Genomic DNA, 13162 nt, shown 5'->3' with positions numbered 1-13162 from the left:
GTCCAGTTTTTCAATACGCCGAATTGTATATTGTGCTCCAGTTTGTGCCATAGTTACCTGCTTCTCAGTTAGATTGTATGCAGAGAAAATAGGGATCTACTGGTGATAAATCACCAAAGCACATAACCAGTGCGCAATGATTGCAGGTTCAAGCTTAATAACATAATAGAACGTAGTTGAGATTGTCCTTGTTGTAGTATGGACAAGTCTTGTTCTTGTATATCTATAGCAGAAGATTCAATGTTGCCTAGTGAATAAATCCTGGATGTTAATGTAGTCATACCATTGTCAACTACAGCTAATGCATTTTCTAGGTTAATTATATCTATTTCACAAAGTCTCTCCGTAGCCTCTTGAGAGATATTCCAGATTTCATTATAGGCAGTATATAAGTAATGTTTCTGACGTGGCTTTCGGGGACAGAATAAAAAATCCCTTAGATCCACCTCACCTGGGACAGTGTTGAAGTTTTTAGGCAATTGAGGCATAACTTCACAACACTGTATGACGTCACCACCCCCGGATGTTCTCTTTGTACACATGGATACTAAACCCTTCGGTTTTACCCCAGAATCTTGATTAACATCTGTTTGTGTCTGTGGGCCAAACTAACCATCCTTTCCAATTGGGGTCTGAAGTATTGTACTGCATGATGTCATCTATTGTATCCCCTCCACGTGATGTAAAGTTGATGTGTGAGGGTGTGGGAATCTGAGGTGTGTTCAAATCCTTGTTCTTGGCTAGTCCAAGACAGGAAGTCTGTTGCACAGTGTCATTCAGAAATATTATCTGCAGTGGAATGAGGCACACTGTAAATAGTGCTTCTGTTCCCTGAACTTGCAATTCCTTGGAGAATCCCAGACTGATGTTATGTCTATAGTGCCCTTTAATAAGTCGAAACCCTGTTCAGACAGTTGGGAAATGAAGAATTCAGAATATATCTGTTTGGTGTTAGCGTATTTTTCTGTGCAGGTGTAGGTGCAACCTTATAGTAGTATGATGTCGGGTCAGAGGTGTTAAACCCTGAAAAATAAGAAACATTCTGTGCAAATGTCTTTGAACTACCTTTTAGTTACTGTTGGACAATGTTCCCATTGGTGGTATGTGAAAATATTTCATGGGATACTGGATTTGTGTAAAAAATGATGACCATAATGATAGTAACAATACATAGTGTCAACATCAGATGTAAGCTCTAACATTTCATTGCTTCAAAATAATAATAATAATAATAATAATAATAATAATAATAATAATAATAATAATAATAATGAAATGATTTTGTAGAGCGTGCAGCTATCCCAAATGGGGTGTCCCGTCCCTATGACAGACAGTGAACAAGGTAGAGGACAGCACAAAACTAGTCATTCCGATTAAAAAGCCAAGTTTTCAAGGCCTTTCTGAATTCCTGTTCGGACTGCATCATGCGTAAATGGAGGGGGAGGTTGTTCCAGCATTTGGTGGTACCCACCTCAAATGTTCTGCCTTCCATTCTTGCTTTCGCAAAACATGGTATAGAGAGAAATCGTTTGTTGTTGGACCTTAAAGGTCTGTCTTGCGGATAAAGGCGGAGTCTCCTCCTCAGATAGATAGTCCCTCTCCCTTTGTCTGCTCGAAAGGCAAATGCAGGGCCTTAAATTCAATCCATTTGGCTATTGACAGCCAGTGCAGTTGCCTGAGGTAAGGAGAAATGCTGTGTCGAAGCGGGACACCGCAGACCAATCGGGCTGAAGCATTTTGAATGGTCAGGAGTCTATGGATCAGACCGAGCGGCAGACCCATATACAGGCCATTCGCATAATCAAGGTGGGAGGTGATTGATTCAAGCATGGACCACAGTTTTACGGGTTGAATCAAGCAGGAAGTTTATACATTTCCTGATAGTTTACATTTTGCCAAAACAGACCGCCGAAACTGATTGTACATGGGTTGAGAGGGACAAATCTTTGTCCCATCTCACACCCAGATTCCTGCCCGTGTCCTTCGGAGTGGGTGCATTGCCCAATTCTGATGGCCATAATGCATTGGACGGGGAGGGGTGGGTAGGGTAAAAAACAGGACCTCTGTCTTGTTCACATTAAGTTTTTAGAAATTGCGGTTCATCCAGTCAGCGATGTTTTTGAGGCATTCTTTTAGCTTATCAAAGGTGGAATCTGACATTCCGCTAAAAGTGAACAGCAGCTGAGTATCATCAGCGTATGATGTTACCTTAATCTTCATTTTGGTGAAGAGCTCCCACAAAAGGTGTTAAATAGACATTAAAGAGAACCGGGATCAGGGCCGAGCCCTTGGGTACTCCCCATTTAAGAGGTTTAACAGGCGAGGTGAAGGGGTGAGTCAAGACCTGTTGGTTACGGCCATGTAAAAAGGATGTCAACCAGTTCAGTGCTGTTCCCTGGATGCCTATGCCCTTCAGTCGATCTAATAGGATGGAATGAGACACTGTGTTGAATGCTGCAGATGAATCTAACAGCACCAACATGGCCTTGGAGCCTCCATCCACTGCCCAGCGCATGGAATCAGCCATTTCAATCAGTACAGATTCTGTACTAAATCCAGGGCGGAATCCGGACTGAGACTCATGTAAAAGGCTATTAGATTCAATAAAAGCTGTCAATTGCTGGTGTACTAGTTTCTCTAGAACTTTTGCCGGGGCGGGGAGCAAATAGATTGGCCTGTAGTTGCTGGTGACTTCAGGGTCAGCATTGGCTTTCTTCAATATAGGTAGAAGAAAGGTGTGCTTCCAAGCTGATAGACACCCTGTCTGATTGAAGTATTCCAGTTGGCATTTAAATGGGGGTTAAGGTACTCTGCTAGGGCACTGTATAGTTTGGCTGGCCAAGGGTCACCAGTGGACCCAGATTTACATTTCTGAAGCTCTGTTTGCGAAGCTTCCAAAGAGATATCAGCAAATTCTGAGAAAACTGGCCTACGAGTTTGCTCCAGTTTATGATAATTAGTCATCCCAGAAAGGCAGGGTGCTGCTGGGAAGGGCGCGTAGATCCGAGTGATTTTTTCCTCAAAGAAATCTGAGATTTTGTTACATCGATTCTGTGAGGGGGGGACAAACTCCCTCCAATGCAGTGGATTGTTCTAAATCAGACAACATATTATTTACAGTTTCAAAATTCCTATCATCAGAAAATGTACTGGAGGTAATGATAACATTTAGAGAAATGTTAAATAAATGTGCTGTTTTTAAAAGTTCAGTGGGGCCAAATACATCATAATCAACCTTGCCCCAAACTATACCATCAGGAATTGGAACAACTGTAATGTTCACGAAAAAACCAGACTCTTTATTCATGATGAGATGATGTATGAGGTTTCAGGACCAAGTTCACATTTGATACTGCAGAGCGTTCTGGGAGATATTTTCCATTTATGAGTAAGCAAAACACAGTCACTAGGCCAATACAAAACAGAAAAAACAATATTCCAGTTATGATCCAGAGCTGGTGCCAAGGTGATACTAAGTAAGTCTTTTTCAGAAAAGTGTAAAAATCACAAATTTGTTGCTTACGGGAAACTGGAGCTGGCGTTGTCTCAGGTTCACTGAAATCAAGAGAGAAGGTATCAAATTGATGAAGTAGCCAGATGCAGTCTAATCTATTGTTGGTAGCTCAGCAGGTTGGCTGAACTGGCAGACTTCTCTTGTAGAGATATATTGATGTAGACATCGGTGTTAGGCCAAATTGAAACTTGTCTTTCATTTGTGTTCTGAAGTTCTGTTTCAAGAGGAACAATTTACATTTCATTGCTGGAAATTCCACTACTCGGTATTGGTGACTCTTCAAATGTTATGATTCTTTCTGTTTGAACTTCCTGTATGGTAGCGAGAACAGAGCATCGGCTACCCAGGAGCCCACGAGGCCAACTATTCAGTATTAGCCACATAGTGTGGTTTGATCAGATCAATGGAGATGAATCTTTTTTCTTTTTTTTCCGGCAAGAGGCGGAAGAAGTACTGTTCTTGTTCCTTTAACAGCCAAGACAGGTTCAGGCTCTTTGTATGATGGCCCAAATTCTTTCTTATCCTCAATCTTTTCTCTGACCAGATCCCCGACTTTTGGAATCCAGACAGGTCTTGCCATGACTGATTTGATGTCACAGTGCAGTGCGTTTTACTTGCACATTGCTTAGTAGTTCCCGGGATTCATTCAGATCCTGTAAAACAGCCAAAGTTATTGATGTCAAATGGTGTTTCATCCACCACTGTGCTTTCATAATCGAGATCAGGTACCCACATTCTCGTCCCAAATAGGACCTTGTAAGGAGTGACACCTCCTAGGGAACCTCTAGGCATATTAAGGGTTTGTTGGACCCCGTAGAAGTGATTGACCCAACTACCACCCTAACCTAATACTTCTGCTGGTAAAGATTGCTTTTAGTCTCGGTTTTTCCACTCCACTACCGAATTTCCCTCGGGATGGTACGGAGAGGAGTACTGCCATGCTACACCCAAACTTCCCATGGCTTCCTTGTAAGCCCTAGAGCTAAACGCTGGGCCATGTTCAGAAAGTAATATGCCAACTGCGTATGTCCCTATAAAGACTGACAAATCTTTTATAACAGCGTTGAGGCCATACCCATAGGAATTTAGAGCATGAATCCACCGCCACCAAGATGCACTTGTAAGACTTATCTGACTGTAGGGGACCGCAGTGGTGCCACAGTGGAACCCTTTATCTGCTGGCAGATGTTGCAAATTCGGACAAATTGTTCATCTGTTTAGTTATACCAGGCCACCATTAGCGTTGTTTCAGTAAAGAAACCATTGCGGTAATCCCTGCATGTGCAGAAACTAGACCCTCGTGTGAAGCTAGTATTAAGCCTAAGCTGCAATCCATGTTTGGTATTACTCTATCCCCTACTCCCGGAATTTGAGCATACAGGATGTTGTTTGCATCTAACTTGTAGGAGTACTTGAGTGGAAAGCCTCTTGGTAAGGCTGTGCTGTTTTTGCATGAAGCAATGACAGCTGCCATTACTTGTCCATCTGGTCTCATTTTTGAACGAGTGATTGCAGCTACGGCAGCAGTGCGTACTGCCCCTTCACTGCTTCATCAGCCAATTAATTCCCTTCAACGTGAATGCCATCACTTTGATGACTCAGCGTGTGCATCACGTGAGCTCTTGGTAGTTCATTTTTTTCAACTCAGCTACCTGTACCCATAGCATTTTATGCTTAATTGTGCCACCTTTTGAGTCTTTACACCCATTTTGACCTCAGTAGAGAAGATATTCGTTGTATGACTGGACACAATAAAAAGAATCGCACGCAATTAGTGTGGGGAATTCTCTTATTAGTGCCAGTAATAGGGCTTTTAGTTCTACCAGCTGAGCAATGCAGTCTCTTAGAGACTGTGTCTTCGTATCGCTAGGAAGGAACCTACTGTCCTGTATACGATCTTTTACAAGAGTGCATGAGGTACTTTATTGTTGTTTACTTCCTACTGGTGACTGAGCAAATCCATCATTGTAAATAATGTAGTCATACTAATCTAGAGGCATTATTTTATTTGGGAGAGGATATTCTTCATATTGTAGGAATGCTTGTGTTTAGACTAAGGTCATATCTGAATTCTACATCCATGTCAGTGCGAGAATTAGCCCATTTGATCCATCTTGGATGTAAGGCTTTCGCATTAGGAAGACTTGCCTTTGTAGCAGCCTCTAAGGCTGGTACCGGAGTTACGACAATTATTCGTTTACCCTGAGCCAATGCTCTTTCTCTCACTACAGTGGTCTGTACTGCTGTCAGAATTTTTTCTGTAGAAGCAAAACGCATTTCAGTGTTTGTGTACAAGTGTGATTTGTATGCAATGGGTACTGTTTCTCCTTCATTGAAGGGTATGTAAGTGTACCCAGATTGACCAGCTATAACACGGATCACCAGGTTGCAGACATTTACGCGTGTCTGCAAGTGTTTTGATGCTATCATGTCAGCTTGTAGGGAACAAAGGATATCTGTGTGTTCATGTGTCCAATGCCTAACTGAAAAATCAGGTCTTATTAAGTCGTAGAAAGGTTTTACTTTTTCTGCGTAATCTGAAATGTATGTTCTGCCAAAATTTTTAAATCCCAAAATGAAGTGTACAGTTTTCAGTGATGTAGGAGGTTGGAGCAGCGCACACTTTTCTAAAAAGTTAGCTGCCAGACTTTTACCTTCACTTGATACCTCGTATCCCAAAAATAGGATATTGAGGTGGGCTATTTTAATTTTTTTTATATTAAATTTGTAGCCCTCAGAAGCGAACCCCAAAATTATGTTGCTCACCCTTGTCAAGTGATCCTTTAAATCATCATTCATCAGATAAATATAATCTACATAGGACAATGCCTCTTCATCCAAATTCCGAAGTAACTCTGTTACCCTAGTGAAGAACAACCCAGGGCTATTCTAATACCCTTATGGGAGTCAACAAAATTGACCTTGGGAATCTAGCGCTGAGAATGCTGTCAAATACCTGCTCATGTGCTATATTTTGGCAGGTTCTGGCGAGCTATTGTTACTTCTGCTGTCTAGGATCGTCAGAGCCCATTCCCCATTCAGAAGTTGAGTCCTCAGAATTCTGGGCACATCTAACTTTAAGACCTGCTACTTTCTTCTTTTTAATTTGAGGTTTTGATTTTGGCTTCTGTTCTTTCTTGGAAGTATAATCTGAAGTATGTGGCGTGTATCTGGACTTTGTACGCTCTTCTTGTCTGTGTTCTGACCGTCCTTCCCTCTTGAAGTTTTTTGATGAACCGTAAAAGGAACAAGAGGAACATGTATCAGTATTTTGATACCTGTCAGGTTTTTTAAAGTTATCACGGTTCCTAAGGTTGTACCTCCTTTTGGAGGACTCCTGTTGAGGAGACCCACCCCTGGATTGTGATCTATTCTCTCTATACTTTTGTTCTTTATTGTTATTATCCCATTTCTTCTTGGAAGAATCAGGTGCTTGCCTGAAGTTATCCTTTTCAGGACCCCCCATTAGTTGAAATCCCTCAGTCGTTGATGTATTGCCACTGCTGCTGCACCCCCTTAACATTAGCAAATTTGATAGCTGATACCTATGCAAAATTACCTAATAATTTCATCCCTAAGTTCATAGCAGGTTCAGCTCCATACTCATTCTGAATTTGTCATAACACATCTGGTATTACTGCTAATGATGGGATACCATGAGTTCTGGTATATATGGCAGCGAAAACTGTACCTCAAGTGGTACAATCCTCCATTTGGGGAGCCATCACTATTGGCAAGTAGATTGTCAACATTCTGTGTTTTTCTTAAGGGCTTTTTTGTGGAAATACTGCCTCTAGCTGTGTTATTTTCTGAGCTATCCAGAATGGCATTTACTCATGTTTAAAGGGCATTTTTCCCATAACTACGTGTAGCGTTTGTGGTGTTATTTTAGTCGTAGATCCCTGAATTTGTCCTGTGTGTGTAGCCCTTGTTGGCTGAAGTGTGAGTGTTCTTATAACGAACTATGTCAGGTTTCTGTGAAGATGTAATATTTCTTTATGAAGTGGACGTAAGTCTGCCACTGGCATTGAGTCAATGTCTGGATGTGATGTGTAAGCCGCAAGGACTGGCCAAGTGACTCCATCTCTTCAGAGCGGACCTAGTCGTACTTTGTCTTTTGTGTGGGGGAGGGTGCCTTTAAACCAGTTTATGTGCTCCTGATAGGTGAGGGGAACTTCAGTATCCTCATATGGACAGTATTCATCTGGTGTTTCATCTTCAAAGTAAGAATTAAATCTATGTGATTGTGCATCTGCTTGTCGGAATTTAACCCATGAATCGAATACCTCGGTCCTATATGATTCATGAGCCTCAATCACGACTGTTACAGTCCAACCCCTAGCTGGGACTCCATAGACTGCTAGTTTTAAAGTTAGGGCAGTTCTAACATTTTCTGAAATTATTATTTCACCTTCCTCTCCTTCTTCCGTAACTGTAGCACACTGTGCTCGCACAGAGATGTCTTCATCAGCCATTGTTTTTGAAAGAAGAAATTTCAAGGAAACTGATATAAGGTTGTATGCACAATAGGAACTGTTTGTCCTTCAAGCTTGACAAACCCACAGCCAATACATAGGTTATGCCTACTCAACTATGGTAGATAGTTCCCTTCCCACTCCAGACATCTCTGGGAAAATGTGAGTAGGAGTCTCTGAGAATAGCACAACTGAACTACTCAGATTTTACTGTTAAATAAATACTAAACCAACGTTGGTGGCACCATGTCGTGTAGTTCCTATAAACCTACGTGTTAAGACAACATAGCCTGTAGGATTGGTGTATGGTCTGATTCTAGACACCCCCACCGGGTATGTCAGCCTGTGTACCAGCTAGCTCACAGTGCCCCTAGAAACACCTCTTACCGAGGAGAGAATAGTTCTTGACAACTATCGAACATGACAACTGTGATCCCTCAGGATCGTGGAAACAGTGCAATACTTTTCGCTCAGTCACTCGTGCTCACTTTGTCTCAGAGAGATACACGGAAAAAATGATCTGGACATTTTCCAATAAGCATTTATTGAACCAGCGTCATTCTAGTGTAAAATAGACGTGTTGAAACAACCATTAGACAGAAACAGATATAAATGATTAGAAGCACTAACAGAGTAAAAGGATGGTAGATTTCTACCATTGTGCTAAAACAGTGAATACAGGCAAGTATATACAATACATGACAGTAAAATGCGTACTCCTACGATGCAAACCTAACTAGATGTACCCAAGTGTACCTAGCATGTATGCAGGTGTATAGCCAAGAATCCCTCTAGGATAAAGTCAAACCATTACTCTAATTGAGACACTGTGGGACCTCGTCTTGGTCTCGGGATGGATACCCCGCGAGTGATGTCAGACCACTGTGACCTGGAGTGTCTGAGTGCAGGAACCTCAGCGTCTTGCGTCAGTGTGTCAGCATGGAAGTCCTATTCTCCCCTGACTACCTCAGCAAGATATGGTGTTTATATACCCATAGTGGTACCCTCAGGGGATCTACCTTGCTGTGTCATGTCAGACTTAGGATGAAGGAAGGAATGACCCTTATACATAGTTATAATACAGGAGATGGTAGTCCTGCTGAGTTTCCAAGAATCCTCATTCATAATGGATGAGGCTAGCTTTCAGGGAAAACCGTTCGTCCTGTAAGCAGTATCGTAACTAGATAAAAGGCCGGTGCCAAGAACCATTATGTAGTGTAGTGCTAGGGGAGAAAATAGGTGAAAGGTTAGGTGACTACCTGAGCCTATATTGGGGTACCTCTATGAAACATAACAGTATATGTAAAATAATATGAAAACAATATTTAAACAATATTTTTTTTTAACAATAATTAAAAAGTTAAAATGAAGCAAAGCGCAAAGTCACAAAGAGTGAAGACGTTTACTTTTCAGGGCAAACTGGGGATGTACTTTCTAGTGTAAAACTTAATTGACATGGGAAAAATGCCTAAAAGTAGTTCTCTGCACTGGTCTTCATTACTTTGGGCCAAAGGGGCATACAGATGTGGTACATGTGCATTCCCATGCAACCAGCAATGATTTTTAATGTAAAGTCTTATTTAATAAAAAAGGATAGACATTACTTTGCGCCAAAGCTTTTCTAGCTTTGCATGTGTGCTGTAATGTACAGCATACTTACACATTTAGAAAAAGCTTAAACTATGTTAAAGAATAGTATTCTGCCCTGGAAATTTACCCTTCCAGTACATAACCTATGCTAGATATCATGCACACACCCTTGCATTATGGTGCAGGGGTGTATGCATAATGCAAGACAGGTTAAAGTACACCGGCGCACAGTGAGAGATCAACAGTGCCTTATCTTAGCAGATATCACACTGTCCTGCTTTTTCCCTATCACGCAACACAGTGCAACAACTTTGGTTGCTATACAGAGATGAAGGCTTCTTAGTAAGTTTGCCCTTTAGGCTCGGATTTGTTGCCCCTCAAGCAATGAAATGTGCACTGAAAACCAGTTTCGCTATCTTTCCTTGCTTATCTTACCTTTTGATTTCAGGGCTATGATACATTCAGATAATAACTGTGCTCTATAAGTACATAACATATAACACCAAGAATAATCACATTACATACCATCTTTATTAACGTCATAATTCTATATGTTATGCTTAATTGGAACCAAATAATAGTAACATTGATATTTAACCCCCCCAAAATTAAATTTGCAACTCTTAGCATCCATGTTGCACACACTATATACTGATTATGATCAATAACTGACTGCAAATGCTTTGTTGTTTGTAATTATTTTAAGAACACGGAGGATGGTTAACCACCTTTAAAACAGTCCCTTCACCAAAAAACTTCGTATAAATAATGCAAGTTCTGGGTAAACAAAATATGATTCTAGTGCAATTACACTAAGTCCATCAATCATTGCAACTATCGTCTGATACTCATGTAAAGCGCTCTGATACCTCTGAGTCTAGCCAGCGCTATATAAAACCTTTAAAATAAAAAACATAAAAATAAATAAAATCATTCAGGTCAAGAATTAAATTAAACTTGGATTTCTGGTGAACCACAAGTGATAGTCACAGGCCCCATATCCACATAGAGACATATCTTAATATTAAAAATTAGTGATATAGAGTTCATGTCCTTGGAGAAGGGTAACTTGTGAGCTCCATACCACTAGCTTGTAGGAACAAAGGATTAAGATGGGACAGAACAATGGGTTTGACTGACCTTTTTGTTTCTCTGTGTTTGTCTGTGGAGAACAGCCATCTTCTAACCTATATTCACTGTTTACACAAAAAAGATGTGTCACGAAGATCCTACCTGTGACAGCTGGAGAGATGACACTATGGAGCAGTTTCCATCTCACTTTTCCTCTCTGCTCTATTTTCAGTCAGCGTCTAGCTTCTAGTCACAGGAGCTACAATATCCCTTTAAGTTGACTGGTGCTTGGGAGCCGCCTTCAACCCAGATGACCTGGTCACATGCTCCAATCAGAGGAGAGCTCTCTCCGGAAGAGGAAGTGAAAAAGGACTCAGCTGAGACACAAGCCACCGAAGTGCTCCCACGACAGGACCGGAGAAGAAGTGGAGCTGCCCAGCTATCCGACACCAGTAACAATAGAAGCAGACGCCTCGCCACGACAAGAAACTTCCCAGGAGACTCCCAAGGATGACCAGGCTGTCAAGGGAGGAGAGACGGACGCAAATTGGCCCCACGTTCGAGCCCGCCACATTCTTGGAAGAACGTGGCTACAAGAGTTACATGAGCATATTTGTACCTTTCTGCAAAGGAGACCTCCCGTTAGGGGAAGTCTCCAAAAGTAAGCGCATTGCCAAGAGTAATAGACGCTAGCAACGAGTGTACGCTGCGTAGACAACAATGGTGGAGGGAAAACCAGTCTATATCCCCACACTCCCTTTTCTCGAATGTTTGTTATCCCCTTTGAGGACCCTTCCTTACCATATTCTTTTTTTTATTTTTGTCTTCTGCTCCTGATTAACGACCTTGAATCACCGCACTTGTGACCACAAGAGAATTCCAGAGGAAAGCACATCTGTTTCCCTACAACCCCAGGACTACAGACCAAAACCAGACTCTATGAGACCTATTACACCATCTATTTAGTAAATTCTACGTGAAATAAAATACTGGTGGAAGAAAACCCTCAATTTGTCCTCTATTCATTGTCCGAGATGACAAGATGTTTCCTATAATTTAAGAGTAATAATAACAAAAGTGGCAAGAGTTCTTTTTGCCATCACTCTTCTGATGTTCATCATTGCAATCCAAATAATGCTCATAAACATTATACAATCAATCACAAATGGATCCTATATACCCATCACTTTACTACATGGCAAGGACAGTGATGTTCACATCTGTATGCAGCTATTACACCATTCATATACAAAATACTGCTACCAGCCGGGGCCTTAATAAAATGTTTAATCTATATGTACCTCTCTCTCTGTCTCCAACTCATGCTACTAATGAGAATCTGATCAGTATGAGAGGTACCTTTGTTGTCAAAAGAGCACCTTCTCTCCTATCTTTGGCATAGGGGTGTGAGTTGCATTGTTTAATTGATGATTTCCTTGGTCAAATGATTGAATTGATTGATGGTTACACTTCATACATCCTCTTCATAATGAACTCTGGGAAGATCAGAAGATCAGGCAGTGAAAAGTAATATTATATTGTTTTGGCCCACTCCATTGTGTTTTATTGTGCTGCAACATTTATATAGAGCTTACTACCCTATATGGGACACTGAAATGCGTTTTTACATTGGTACCTTGATGCACTTTGTTGGGTGTGAGGGCATTGTATTTGTCTTGAACCTATGTGGGAACTGTTTCCATGTCATGCATGAGTACTGCTGAGGTGCGGTTATCATGCTATGGGACTCAGGACTTAGCAGCGTATTCGATGAGGAAATGTAAGAGATGGGCACACAATTTATGGTTTTCAGAAAGCTAGCAGCTTTGAGCAGCGCTACAGGTCCCTTTATGATATTTCGTATTTTCATAGTCCACATTGCTGGTAACTGCACTGAGTTGGACATTCTGAGATATTGATTTTAAAGTTTATCACCCTGAGCAGGCATAGGTTGGCCTCTGGAGGCAATTTTAGGAGAAGGGATGGAGAGAGACAAACTATCACAGTATTTGGATATTGTTGTTCATTTTGAAGTAGTTGTGTAAGAAGAGCACTGTTCATCCAACAGCAGATGGTGACAGCCTAGAAGTAATCATAGTGATTCTTGACAACTTATTCAATGTTTAGGCAATTTTTCTAGATAGCTAAGGAATGGAATTAGTTGAAAAAGACTTTGAGGCTGATGAAAAGCAGTTAATCCAAAAGCCATTTAGCCTGGAAGTGTGTCTCCTTAACTTTGCATGCTGCTGTTCACCTTAACGTACAAAAGTGGCGATCTTACAACCTTCTGGCACAAGAGGGTGCATTGCTGCAGAATTGGAGCAAGGGAAATAATATGCCTTTCCTCTAACTGCACTGATCCCTATGTTATTGATCCAGATGCCATGGAAAAAGCAATCATGATTCTAGTAACACCTCTGGATGGCTAAAGTCTGGTTTCCACCTCTGTTAGACACCTGGCATGACAGTACCACTATTTCATTGATCAGTCTGTACTACAAGGTCAAGCTCA

The sequence above is a fragment of the Lissotriton helveticus genome, chromosome 7, assembly GCF_964261635.1.
Source record: "Lissotriton helveticus chromosome 7, aLisHel1.1, whole genome shotgun sequence".
NCBI classification, from domain to species: Eukaryota; Metazoa; Chordata; class Amphibia; order Caudata; family Salamandridae; genus Lissotriton; species Lissotriton helveticus.
Note: the sequence above shows the minus strand (reverse complement) of the source record.